Source organism: Monodelphis domestica, chromosome 2 (genome assembly GCF_027887165.1).
Source record: "Monodelphis domestica isolate mMonDom1 chromosome 2, mMonDom1.pri, whole genome shotgun sequence".
Taxonomy (NCBI): domain Eukaryota; kingdom Metazoa; phylum Chordata; class Mammalia; order Didelphimorphia; family Didelphidae; genus Monodelphis; species Monodelphis domestica.
The window spans coordinates 98,477,704-98,492,985 of NC_077228.1; the positions used below are offsets into that span (position 1 = coordinate 98,477,704).

Consider the following 15,282-nt stretch of genomic DNA (forward strand, 5'->3'; position numbering starts at 1 on the left):
CTGTTTAAAAGGATTTTTGACTGTTCTGGTAATTTCATTGATTTCACCTTCGTGCCAGAAGAATAATTCAGCCCAAAGATTCAACTTTGAATTTGCAAATGGGTGGCTCAGGGAACTGAGAGCATGGTCCTGGGTTAAAATCTGGCCTCAGATACTCCCCAGCTGTGGGGCTCCGAGCAGATTGATAGCCTTTACTACTCTACCTTTGGACAATAGACATTTAAATGAATAATTAAAAACAAACAAACAAACAAAAAGTACCTAAGGAACTTTGAAGAGACTAAAAGCTATATTTTAAGGCATTTCAAACTCCAACGGTTTATAAAAATCTCTGTATTCTATTGCATTTTTTGTTTAAGGTTTAACTTTGTGATTTTAAGTTCATATATTACTGGATTCAATATTATTCTGCTTGAACTGAAGGTTGATTGAATTTATTTTGAATGTACTTAGTTTTAAAAATTCTGTTGTTTTCCCCCTATAACTGTGCTGAACAAATATTATTGTAATTAAGCCCATATTGAAAAAAAAACAGCCTTTATATTTTGACTTTGTAAATTATCACATAGATGGACTTCAGAACTGGTTATAATTGTATTAACAACCATGGAAATTTTAATATGCTAAATACCTCAAATGATTTGATTTTAAGGGTTTTTTAAATATGATTTTTGGAATTTTTTTTTACAATCTGGTTATTTTTGCCAATTGTAGCTGAAGTGAAATTCATTTTATAACCCCAAACCTTCCCGCATTTCTAAATATGTGAATGGAAGTTGGGCAGTTAATCTCAGGGCATTTGTATCCCTAAAAGCCTCCAAAAAAGGAGCACCCCTTTATTTATACTCTTCAGCTCACTATTTTACTTCTACCAGAATGATATATAGATTTCTTAATTATGTTCTAAACCCAAGATGAGTTTTATTTTGTTTAAAAAATATGTTTATTACCAAGGTTGAAAGATTGCTATGTTTGTAAAAATTGTGACAAATATCCATCAATTTGTAGGTTTTTAAAAATGCCATACAGCATCTTATGTGAGATATGAAAGTGTGTATGTTTGCTATTGTAATTAATTGGGCTATTGAGAATTTTGGGGATTTTGATATCTATATATTTGTACTACTGTATTTAAAAAAATAGAAAAATTGTTAACCTTGTTCAATTCATTTGCCTTCTACTCACAGTGATCATGGCCAGATATTAAGAGGAAATGGATCTCATTTTTGGTGAGAAAGTCTTGTATTTTATATTTTCTTAACTGACAGAGTGTCAATGATTATAAGCTACATTCTTGAATTTTAAAGCTCTTTTATTATTATATTTTTCTTGCATGTGCAATATACTTTTTCAGTTTTTTTTATTATTTTTTCTCTCCTTTTTACATTTGAAGCACATGTCACCAGCATTAAAATTTTCTTTAACTTTTTGACTTTTCAGTGCTACAAGTTTGAAATACATTTGCTAATGCATGCCCTAAAAAGCTTGTGACTATAAAAATGATGCCACTAATTATTTAAATAAATTATGGGACTTTGCTTAATGATTCTGTCTGATTCCAGGACAAGATATACACACAAGAGCCATTGCACAGAGCCAAAGAAAGGCCAATCCAGGATGGATTGATGCACTTCTAGGCCAATACAAAGGACTTGAACCTAGTGTGAAGACTTGAGGTTACTATGTTTAACATATGTTAAAACATAGGCTTTCCTTGTGTCCACACTCACTCTGAAAATACAGATGAGTATCCCCAAAACCTTGACTTCTATAATCTGGTTCCTTCCTTTTCTGCCTTTCATAGTGTGGTACCTTTCTGTAGTCCTGGCTACTGACTGGGTAAATGCCTCATTGCTTAGATCATTTTGATTGGGTCCTGATTCAAGGACCTGTTATACATTTATTTTTCTTTTTACTTGGAATTTTTACAAATAAGACTTTGATAGTCTATATTTTCATCCAGAAAATTTTTCTTTTCTTTTTGATTTTTCTGATGTCTTTTTAATATCTCTTGCCAATTGATTCATATAGCTCATACCTCAGCCATGAATCCCTAAGTGATACTTTTTTTTTAAATCACCCTCTTAATGGGGGGAATGTAAAAAAATATCATTATTTAAATTGCAAAGTTTAAATTCCTTTTGAGAAGAATTTTAGGTAAAGAAGATGCTACCTCTCTGAATCCAGAACTGAACTGTTGGAGAAGCCACCATGAAGAAGCCTCCAGACCACAAGCTGCACAAGATCAAAATGAACTTTGGGTGTGGTTGACTGAACATTTATTTGTATATATACTTTCATGCCAAAGGGGACTGCCCCCTAACTGGCATTTTGTCAATGCGTTCAGCAATTATTGGTTTTATTCTTTTGTTTCTCTTATCCTCAAATTATTGTAATCTTTAAATTGATTATGTTTTTATGATCCTTTGGAAAAAATAATTTTTTCAAATGATCAAACGGGGATTGTAAAAAATAGACTCGAATACAGGACTACAATCCCCACGAGCCTTTGCTCCACTTCCCCAGAATGCCTCATAATCTCACCTGGGCCTAGATGAGAAGGTATTTAAGCTGATTCAAAGGCTCTCTCTTGTCTCTTGGACTTCCGTTTTGGGACAGGCCTGGTTTTTTTTCATAATGTAGGTAAGGTTGTGTCTAGGCCACTCTATGGCCTGGACACGTGTCTCTTATCCTGTATTTTCTTTAATCCTTAATCTTCAATAAACCTCTAAAAAAATATAATACTCCTTGAAGAGAGAAACTAATTTCTACCTGCCTCAGATGCCTCAGTCTCCCCTAAATTTTAATCTTTACACTATTTTGAATTTACCTATGAGTATATTGCAAAATCTTTGTCATTTTAAGGTAATATATTTGTCATTTTAAGGTAATATATTATACATTCCCCTTACCATTTTGCTGGATTTTGACAGTGAAATACTATAAACTAAGTGAATGAACATGAAATTTATTCTGTGCATTCCCTTTCCTTTATTTTATTTGAATATAAATTATTTTGAATGCTATTTCATTTTAACATATTTTCATAATTTCATTCCTCATTCAAAAAGCCCTGATGTACCAGATTCTTCTCTTTCCAGACCACAATAATTAAAATAAGATACGAGTCCAGTAAGTTAATAAACTATTCCTCATCAAATAACTACTACTAAAGAACAAGTTACAAAAGATTTTAAGATATACTTAAAAGAGTTTAAAATTGTCTTTAACATGATTCTGCTAAAATTGTGCAGCACCCTTTGGAAACGTTCTGCATTTTCCCTACATTGAACATTTATTTATAGACCGTGGCATAGAAATTTCTCACTTCTCTCCCTTTTCATCTATTCAGAATACTTTTTTTAAAAAATCCTCTCTTTCCACATTCCTATTTTCAAAACCCATCACCAGTCCTTTTGTCATTTGAATCAATCTGAGACTACTTCCTTGTTACCATTATGCCTCTATACTGAATTTTCAGCCATAGCTCTTTCCTTTAATCATTACTTCTTGCTATTTTGCCCAGTTATTTATTTATTTTATCTCACCAAACTATCCTTTTCTGTGAAGCCTGTGTCTTTCATTTTTCTGCCTTCTGCTTTCTCCTTGAGATACTTTTCTTGTTATTTTTGACCTTTGACCATCCTCTCATCATTAAAACCCTCAAGTATTTCACAAACACTTCCAATAATAGTTCATTAATGAAGAAACTATTTAAGCATCAAAGATAACTGTATATTTCCTATAAACCCAATCTAGCTTTTATCTGCATTTGTTCAGAACTTTGTTCTGTATCTAAACAGTATTCTATGTTATTTTAGATTATCAAAACCTGTCACTCCATTTACTGGAAATATAACTTTAAATTGCTCTTAATTCCATTCTCTAAGATACTTATGGTAGAATAACCTATCAGAGGTCAAGCTGAATTTGTGTCATAGAGATCTATGCCAGTACTGATTATGTTTTTATGCTCTATCCCAAAAGTTTTGTGATACTCTCTCATGGAGCAATTGCAAAATGTTAGGATATTCTGTGATACCTCTGAGACATTTATAAAGAGGTTTGGGTTGTGGAGGACTGATTGATGGAAAGCCAGTCCTTTGAACATATGCCTCATTTGATTTCAATTGCAAGTTTGCTTATAGAAAATTGTGAATGTGTGTGTGTGTGTGGGGGGGGGGTTAGTATTTCCAGACTTTTATCACTGTTGTAGTAGTAGTCTCTCAGTAACCGAGGATGACGATTGTCTTTGTGCGCTTTCATCTGTGATGTAAATGAGTGTGCACAAAAACACTTGTGCATGAAGGAGATTTAAGTGGAAAAGTTGATACACAGAGACAGTCCCACTCTCTTGGCATTGGAAGCCTGGGTCCACTGGCACGAAAAGTCGTTACACCTGGAGACTTCCTCAGCTGCATTGGATGGCCATGTTGTCTTTTGTGCTCCAACACGCCCTAATATTTTACATATATTACATGTATGTATATGCCTATATACACATATTTATAAAACAGAAATACATATATTATTATGCATGCATAATCTATTTTACATGTATTAATTTTTAAATATATTTTAATACCATGACATATGGCACATTTATAATATACCAGGATACTGTTGGAAGCAAATTTCTCTCTCTATTATGTCATCTTTTTTTAATGTCATCTCTCAGTGACCTGGAGGTCAAAGACTACCATGTAAATTCAGATGTAGATAAGCCCTCAGAGAAAGGAAGTTAAAGAACCAAGGAACCAATGAGACAGGAAACTGATTCCACTGACACTGCCCCCCTGGGCAGCCAAAAAACTCTGATTGGTTCCTGAGATGTGACATGTGAGAGATAATGGGTGGAGAAAAGAGCTTATAAATGGAGATATCACTTGAGGGGCTGGCAATATGTAATGACAAAAGTTTTATAACTGTTTATGGAGGCAGAAGAATTATGGTTATGGAGATTGTATGATGGAAAATCTGTTACCATAAAAAAGAACTACATATCCCAAGAGCCCACTGACTTCCTGTCATTATGTACTTCCTATAGACAGAGGATAAAGGGCATGGGATTTGGAGGCTCCTTCTCTCTGATGTAGAATCAATATTGATGGTGGTGAGTGGGGTTGACTAAAAACTGGCTAACCAGCCATGGGCACATGGTCTTTATTTTGTATCTTCTTTATTCCTTGATTTCTAATGATCATTAATAAATCTCTTAAAATATGATATTATTATTGAGATTTCATTTTAACTTTTACATTGATGGCAACCACTAGTTGGAGAAGAACCTCTCAAATTTTTAACATAGCCAAGATAAAAACTTTTTAAGCCATATTTCTCCTGCCAAGACTTTTTGCCCACCCACCCATCCTCTCAAACTCCAAATCTCTTTGGAGCTGCTGCATTTTTCTTTTCCTACTTTTTGCTCGGTTGCTTGTTCTCCCTATTGGCCAGGCTATTTTTAGTGGGGGGACTCTTGGTGTAGAAGAAATAAACCACTTCTTTCTCCAACTGCTTGAGTCCTTTGTTCCTCATTCCTCCTTCCTTCCTCCTTGCTGCTGATTCTGGCGTTCCTGATACTGCTTCCTCCTGATCTTCTGGACCCAGATTGCTCACCCAGCCCCAGCCCTGGCTTCCAGAAATCCTCCTCCTGATCTCCAGCTCCAATCCTAATTCAGCCTCCACTCTGACCCTGATCTGCTGTTGCTGCCTCTGCTGGGCTGAGCTGCCACCAAACAGCTAGTATTACTTGGAGTAGCTCCTCAGGGCAGATGGTAAAACAAAACAAAACAAAAAGCAGGATTTTTTTTCCTTAGGCATTGATTAGCCTCCAAACTCACTCAGAGGAAACTAGCATTTTACATTTTACCTCAGGGGGGATGGGGAGAATGAAGAGTCTCTTCCAAACAGGAAATTGATTACAAGCATGGCATATTGTATGAAAGAGCAGTACACTGCCTATTTCAAACAGCTTCTACCATTCATGAGTGCACTGATCCTTTTACTTATCTTATCTGAGATTCAGGGGAGAAATTCATCTCCCTGCAATTCTCTGACATTTGGGTCTGCTCAGTTTGAGGTTCCTAAAATCCATGTTCTCCCTCTCTGTGGAAGATTCCACAGAGTTGACAATAGGGATCTGAATTTTAGAAAAGGGAACTTTAAAGGGTCTGGAAGTAAAATTTTAAGCCTTTTCAGATTCCATTTTTTAAATGAAAGTCTCTGTATCTTATTGTATTTTGCTGATTGTTTTGCTGTTTTAAGTTCATATATTAATGTATTTGATACTGTTCTTTTAAACTGAACCATTTTAATCTACTGTGTTTAACTATTAGATATATTCTGTTACCTTTCCCTTATTACTACTGAACAAAATATTGTAAAATTTTGTAAAAGTCCATAAACAGCCTTTTTTCCCCGTTTTGCATTTGTAAATTGTCACATAGATGATGGATGGACTCAACCTGGTTAACAACATTTAGAGAATTTAATAAGCTAAGAAATTTAATTGCAATTTTAAGGGGTCTTCAAAAATAATTTTAATTAGTGGTTTCTGAATGGATTTTTTTAATATTTGTATTTTAAATAATGTTGTATTAAAGGTAGAGAAACAAAGAAATGTTTCTACCAAGGTATTTCTATGAAGCAGGAAGCCAAAAAGAGCTCCTACCAAATACTTCAGTTTAATTTACTTCCACCAAAACAATCTAGATTTCTTGGTAATGTTCTAGACCCAAATATGTTTTACTTTGTTTAAGAATATATTTGCCTCAGTTGAAAGATTTTCTACATCTGTAAAAATTGTGACAAATATCCATCAGTACATAGGGGTTTGTCATATAGCAACTTATATGAATAATATGATAGTGGGTTTGTTTGCTATTGTAATTAAATGGGCTATTATAAGCCTGGGGATATTTATACTTTTTTAATGTGCATTACATGTTGTACTATTGAAAACTGTTACTTTGAGAATAGCATTTGCTTGTAATCGCAGTGGATCATGGTCAGGTTTGAAGAGGAAATGGATCTCATTTTTGGTGAAAAACCTTTGTATTCTACATTTCCTTAGCTGACAGAGTTTCAATGATTGTAAGCTATATATTTTTGGTTTTTAAAACTCTTTTATTATTGTTTTTAATTGAATGTGCAGTATACTAGATCAGTTTTATTTTTTCTCTCTGTTTTATATTTGAAGCATATGTTACCAGCATTGAGAACATTTTCATTAACTTTTTTTATTTTCCAGTAACATAAGTTTAAAATATATTTGCTATAATGTCAATGCATGTCCCCAAAGCTTGAAACTATAAAAATTATGCCACTTGGTTGTTTAAAAAAAGAATTATGGGACTTTGCTTAATGATTTTGCCTGATTCCAGGACAAGAGAATACAAAAAGAGCCATTTCACAGTGCCGAAGAAGCACAAAGCTAAATTGCACATTGCCAGTTGAGCAGAAGGTCAAAGAGACCAACCAATCCCAATAGGATTCATGAAAATTTTGAGCCAAGACAAGAGGACTTGAACTTGTTTGGGGTTCAAGGTTGCGGCTATGTAACGTGTTAAAGGCAGGTCTTCCTTGTCCCACATTCTACCAAGTATCTCAAATTTGACTCCTACCTGGCTCCTATAATCTCATCCCTTTTCTGTCTTTCATGGTGTGGCAAACTTTCTATAGTCCTGGCTACTGATTGGGTAAATGCATAATTGCTTAAATCATTTTAATTGGGCCCTGATTCAAGGACCTGTTATGGAGTTATTTTTCTTTTACTTAGAATTTTTACACATAAGACTTTGATATTCTATATTCATCAAGAACTTATTTTTTTATTTGGATTTTTTAAATATTTTTTATTTCTCTTGCCAATTGATTCATTTACCTCTTAACTCATCCATGCATCTGTAATTGAGCCCTGTGTTTTTCAACACCCTCTTCGGTGGGGGGGTGTGTATTATTATTATTTTAAATTGCAAATTTTAAATTCTTCTTGAGAGTAATTTTAGGTTAAGAAACATGATACCTCTCCAAATCCAAAAAATGAACTCTTCTTAGAAGGCATCATGACCTGACCACAGAACACAAGCTACATCAAGAAGTTTCAGAATGAACTCTGGGTGTGTTTGATTGACCTAAAGGTTGACTGAACATTTAATTTGAATGTATACTCTTATGCCAAAAGGGGACTGCCCCTTATGTGGCTTTTTGTCAATGCAGCTGGCAATTATTGGTTCAGTTCTCTTTTCCTCTTATCCTCAAATTCTTGCAATTTCAAAGTTAGTATGTTTACAAGTCCCACTGGAGAGACTAGTCTTCCACGGGTCTCAGGGGGGAATGTATTATGGAAAAAATATGTTATTCTAAAAAAAGAACCACATATCCCAAGAGCCCACTGACTTCCTGCCATTATGTACTTCCTGTAGAAAGAGGATAAATGGTAAGGGCTTTGGAGGCTGCTTATCTCTCTTGCAATTATGTAGCAAGTGTGGTGGTAAGGTGGGGATGGCTGAAATGGCTAACCAGCCATGGGCACATTGTCTTTATTTTGTATCTTCTTTATTCTTTGTTTTTTAATGACCATTAATAAATCTCTTAAAACATAAGATTATTATTGAGATTTAATTTTAACTTTTACAAGACACACTAAATATATGGCAGGTATATCCCACCATTCATTGACACTATTTCTTTTTTTCCCCCTTCATAGCCAGGAGAATGCAATAGCAATCTGAGTTGCTTCCTTAGAATTGGGCTAAGGGCAGGACTATCCTGTCTCTCAGCTTAGCCAATGTCAGCTTTGAATATGTGATTGCCTCCTTCTCATTAGTGTTTGATTCCCTCATTAAGGGAACAGCAGAAATCTTGAGATGGAAATACCCAAGCAATGACCTTATAAGCACTTCATGGTATGGAAAGAACCTACCATTGATATCTTCTTCTCCTCTGGTACTGGAGAAAAAGTAGGTGAGAGAGTATCAGCATCACCAGAAAAACATCGAAGCACACCAGTAGATGAATCCATCCAGCAGAGATGCCCAGCTCTATATGGAGCCATTTCAATAGAGCAATATGTCTACCACTGATGCCACAATCTATATGGCAAATTTCATAATGACCCTAGACCAGAAGTGGAGAGTACCTCATCTCCACACATATTCTTTACATGTGAGTCTTACTACTATTATACTTTGTCACTACCCACTCTCCCAGTAAGTTCTTTATGAATTTAATGGAGAGTATAAATCAAGCTTGGGGGACAATGCTTTGTACCATCTATCCTTGCCATACCATTTTAGTGAATCCCTTTTCAAAATACTAATACATTTCTCCATTAAATTCTCAAAAGAGAATATACAAGTTGGAAATTGTGATCAATAGTACTAGAAGCCAAGACTTTCAAATGTATTGATAGAACCTTGATGGGAAAAGTAAATAAGTCCCAGGGGCTCAACCATCTGAGTGTTAATGGTCATGTGTGTATACATATGTGTGTATAAAAGGGAATTATTATATATTTATTTTTAAGTACTAAAGTCAGAAAAAAGTTTTGAGAATAGAGTCCTCAAAAAAGTAATTTTTTCTCATTATGCCCAAATGCCCACATATTAGCAGTGTCACATCATTTTGATGACTCATACTGAGCTTACAATCCAGTAAAACTCCAGATATCCCCCTGCCAAATTGCTATCATTACAGCCATGCTTATCTAGGGTAGTATAACTAATATTGCTTTTTGAAGTTACATATTATATTTTATTTTCATTTATATATATTCATATTCATATTATTCTGTTCAACTCAATGATCTACTATATTTAATTTTAGAGATTGATTCTGCCATCCCAGGTGGTAAGTACACCTTCTAGCTTTCTATTATCTGCAACTGTGATAAACATGCCATCTCTGCTTTTATCCAAGCACAGATCTTTTTTATTAAGCATCACAGACAAGCACAGATCTTTGGAAAACTCCACTGGAAAGCTTTTGAAAAATTGGTATTGAACCATTAATAACTATTCTTTGAGTTTAGCTCTTAATTGAATCATAAAACTAGAGAATGAAAAGGAAGTTTAGTATAGTGCATCTAGTCTCATCCACAAACTAAAGGAATCCCCACAATAACAACTAGAGCAAGCTTCAGTTTAAAGACCTCCAAAGTGAGGGGAAAATCAATAGATCTCAAGGCAACTGACTATACCATCAGGAATTTTTATCAAAAATCTCATGTTTGCCTCCACCCAGCCACTGGTCCTACTTCACTGGGGCTTGGGAGAACATATGTGAATACAGTAAGGGGATGGGAAGGAAAGCTCTGATAAGATAATGGATGTAAAAAGCATTTGAACACCTTAAAGCATGGGGCTGGCTCACCAAATAAATGTAACAGTTAAAATAGGGGTTTGACAAAAAAAGGGCAGCTTTTAACAATTTTATTAAAATAGAGATAGATAGAAAAGAATATAGTAAAGGAGGTAAATATAGGAAAAAAGGTAGAGAAAGAAAATTCCCTAATGTCTATGCTAGTTATCCTATAATTACTATATTGCTATATTACCTATAATTACTACCTAAAACTTCCCACATCTACCTATAACTGCCTATAACTACTGCTAATAACAAGCACACCTCAATGTTCCAACCCAATCCACTCCAATCAAATCCAAAACCTAAAAAAGCCCTCTCATTAAGTTCAGGCACATCTTTTATATTCCAGCAACTAAATGCCAACCATAAACCCAGCCCACTCCCAGCCACCAACTTCCCAGCAATTGCCAGCACCTAACTATGAGCAACTGACCACCTGGCCAACTGATGCTGGCCCCTTTTATAACCTTTTTCTACCTCACTTCCTGCCTGTTCTTCCTGTCTCTATAGTTTCTACTTCCTGTGACCGTGGGCTGGTTAATCCTTACACATCTCTATGGTAAGAGGATCAACAGGTCCCACATTGAATTATAAAGAGTAATAAATAATTCCTCCCTACAGTACCTGATAGTTGATGTTTTTATTCCCTGACCACCCATTATATTCTTACTGAGCTCAAGAAATGCTTACAGAGAAAAGCAGCAATGTGCTGGTAAATGTTTAGCAACTGTTTTCTTCTTCCTTCCCAAATAAAAAGTGCTCATATTTTTTAACTCTAATCTTCATTTCTAACACTATTATGTTGCAGCAAAGCTATCAATCATTTTCCTATTTTTAAGTATTACTGATTTTGGAGATATGAATGCTTAAACTTTAAATTTAACAATGAGCAGCTCAGAGTTGACTCCAACATACCACTGACACACTGCTTCATCTCTCCTAATTTTACTTTTCTCAAGGGTAAACATTACCTGTTACTTCAACTGATTATCATATAATATAGACTCAAGGCCTTTCATTAAGAGTTGCCCTGGGGGAATCTGGGTAACTGAGTAGATTGGGAGCCAAGCTCAGAGACATGAGGACCTGGGTTCAAATTTGACCTCAGACACTTCCTAGCTGTGAGACCCTGGGCAAGTCACTTCACCCTCATTGCCTAGCCCTTACTGCTCTTCTACCTTAGAACAAATACACAGTATTGATTCTAAGATGGAAGGTAAGGGTTTAAAAAAAAAGTTGTCCTTCTATGGATGATCTCCAGCTTCAGAACATCCTTCTTAAACAGTGGTATCCAAAACTGAATAAAATGAGGACAGTAACACAGAACTATCACCAATTTATTTCTAGAAGTCATTCTTTTCTTAACATATCTAGCCTTTTAAAACCAAGATAAATTTGTTACATTTTTATAAAGACTTCACTGATTCCAAGGTAGAAGAATGGTAAGGGCTAGGCAATTGGGATTAAATAACTTGCCTGGGGTTACACAGTCAGGAAGTGTTTGAGTTCAGATTTTGATCCTGGACCTCCATGCTCTAGGCCTGGCTCTTAATCTGCTTTGAAACCTAGATGCTCCCCAATATAATTTCCATTTTTATAATGTTCTTCTAACAAGGTAAGAATTACACTTTAATACGCACATTGCATATTTTTCCTGATGTTTAAAGAAGGGAGAATAAATGTTCAAATAGAATAAAAATGTTCATTTGCCTTGGAGATCATTCCTTTGAAAAATATATTTTATCCAGAAATAGAAATATTTCATTTCCAGTATATATTAATTTTAAGGAAAAACCTAAGAGTAAAGTCAAGCTAGTCTTATTCCATTTGCTTTTTAATCTGTGTGTTTGCTGATATCACTGAATAGCATCTTTAATTTTATATTCAATTAGTATTTTAATATAACATGCAAAATGCATATGTTGGTCTATTCACCATTTCTCATTGTATGCACCAATTAATCTTCCTGTCTTATTAAATTAACACATTTATAATACTCAAATATGTTGACCTCTAAGGTTAAAATTTATAAGTACTTATATGTGAGTTTTATTAAAAAAAAACTTTATATGGCACAATAATAGTGGTCCCACTTTTTTTATAAAACCTCCAAAAATTGCAAACTCTTTAGTAAATCAGTGAATTCTGCTTGATGAAATTCGAAATATAGATATGCCAAGATTATGTTCCCTATTACAAATTGTTATAAAAACACAAAAATCAGTGGGGAAGTTTTGCGAGAATAAGTTTTTTTCCAGAATCCAAAGAACTCTCCTAACAAACGGAAGAAAATGTTGCATTACCTATAAAGTCATTTGTAAGAATCGATCCTGATGAAATCATTGCCTTATTTTGACTGTTTGGTTATATATTGTATATTTATGTAATTCATTTTGAAAGTATGCAGGGTCTAAGCCCTAAATCTTAAAAGGAATGATCTTGCTAATGATCATTGACTTAAATATTTAACACCATTACCATAATGTCATTGTTGAGGTTATATAATCCACATTTTGACCAATAAATATTAATTTAAAAAAAATTATGATCTTTTAAGGGCAAGGCAATGCTAAATGCATCATATTTTGTTATTTTATATTCATCCATTAATTCATTCAATACGTCTTTCCTAAGTTCTTTCTACAAAGGACTGTGCTATCTTTTGGTACATTCAAAGGCAAATCAAAAATTGTTTCTGTTCCCAAGGAGCTCACATTCTACTGTGTTGGGAGGATAATGAGTACAACCTTTAAACAGATAAATAATTCAAGGCAGGAAACAACAGTAAAACAGAAAAGGGAAATAATTTGCAATAAGAAGCAGAACCTGAGTTAAGACTTGAAGAAAGCCAAGTATTTCTAAAGGCAAAGGATTTTGCTTGAATTAGCTGGAAAAACTATATAATTTTTTCTGCTTCTATACTTTTAAACATACAAAAATTCAAGGACTGCTTTACCTTATGTAGGTAAAGTAAAATTGACACTTAAGAGATAAGTTTTCAAATAGACTAAACTATATATAATTATATTATATGTATTATAGTTACAGGTATCATATATGAAACAGATATAATTCTGAAAAATTCCCTACAAAGAAAAATTATTTAAATCAAAGCAGGTTTTCTTATTGATTTATAATACAAAAATAGATTTTATCTTCCACTTTTTGAGGAGAATTCATTTCTGCCTCATAGTCGCAATTAAAATTAAGTTCCATATCTAATGTTTGGAGTCATGGAAGCATTAAATAAACTGGAGGAAAATCTTCCTGAGTGCTTCAATAATGTTTTATTGAGAAAAAATTGCAAATCTGTTATTATAGTCTCATGGCCTGTCTAGTTAGGTGAAAAGCAACTGATAGCTTATGTCAGAGTCTCTAGACATGACCAGGTCATTCTCTTGGACTCTACTTAAAGTACCATATTGTCTAAGAAAGAACAGGAAAATGAAGCACAGAAGGCAGGTTCAAGTCCTGCCTGTGGCAATAGCTCCCTGTGAGATTTTCGGCAAGTCATTCAGCCTGTCTTTGAGTTACTTTCTTAAATTAGAAAATAAAAAAAATTTAGACTAGATGATATCAAACATCCCATTCAATTCAAAATTCTGTGAGTAGGTAGCACAAACACCAAGATTACACATTTAGACTAGAAAGAGACCTGTGAGGCAGCCTGTCTAGTCTAACTTCCATATTTTACACTTGAGAAAACTAAAATCCAGAGATACAATGTCACTTGCCTAAGGTCTCAAAGATACTAAATATGAGAGGTAGGATTCAAACGACAGTAGTCTAACCATGAATTTGATTCCAAAGTTAGGGCTCTTTCCCATGATACCAAGCTGTTTTCCACAGCATGGCTAGAAAATAATCAATAAAGTTCTGAATTTTTATAATGGGGATCAAAATGATTTCTTAGAGTATATTTTTTCAAAATAATAATACATTTACAAGAACTCTTGCTAGAGTCAACAATTTAGAGATACAAATAAAGCTTTATATGTATATAGATTGATATACATATGCATATACTTATAATATTTTGTTTGACTCTCTTGTGTGTTTTTAATTGGCAAGTTAGTATGAAACATGTACTTAAAGAACAATTTTATAATAAGAAGCAATCATTGAGACCCACAAATCCAAATCCCTTATTTTACAGATGAATAAAGTAAGGACTAGCTTAGTAAATCAAATTGTTTACAATTAATATTCCACACCAAAGAATGCAGACAAGATTCTTGCCCAGATCTTTTAAAGTCTTTGTAGCATGTTCTAGACTCAGCAAGGTGGTGTGGTGAGCAGAACATTGGGGCTGTCTGCTATCAGAAAGACCTGAGTTCAAATCTACCCTAAGATTCTTAGTATATGTGAAATGCTGGAAAAAAATTTTAACCCCTGTCTGCAATGACTTTCTCATCTGCAAAATGAGGGTCATAATAGTGCCAACATCACAGAATTGTTGTGAGGACCAAATGAAGTAATATTTATAAAGTACTAAGCCCACTGTTTAGCTCATAGTAGGCTCTTAATTGTGTTTGTTTTCCTTCCCATATTTTTCCTACACTTTCCATTTCAGCATAGATGACTCTAATTCCATGAGGCCATTTTACTTGCACTATATTTTGAGTGAATAGAGCTTTGACATGTCAAATCAATAACTGCCTAATATGTACTAGGCACAGTGCTAAACACTTAGGAATACAAAGAAAAGCACCTCTTTCCTGAAAAAAAAATGTTCCTAGTTTTCAAGGAGTTCAAAGGCTAATGAGGGAGATAACATGCAAAGGAGTATGTATAAAAAAGATATTAAAAGAAAAACTGGAGATTGTCAACAGATAAAATGCATTATCAATAAAGGGGATAGAAAAAGACTTCTTTCAGAAGGTAGAGTTTTAGCTGGGATGGGAAGGAAGTCAAGGA

At 34.1% G+C, this 15,282-nt stretch overlaps 1 protein-coding gene across 3 annotated transcripts in view; it reads right to left on the reverse strand.

Moving 5' to 3' along the window:
- Window positions 1-15,282, reverse strand: part of KCNT2 (potassium sodium-activated channel subfamily T member 2) — a 515,262-nt gene that overhangs the window by 121,850 nt on the left and 378,130 nt on the right. The window lies entirely within an intron of this gene.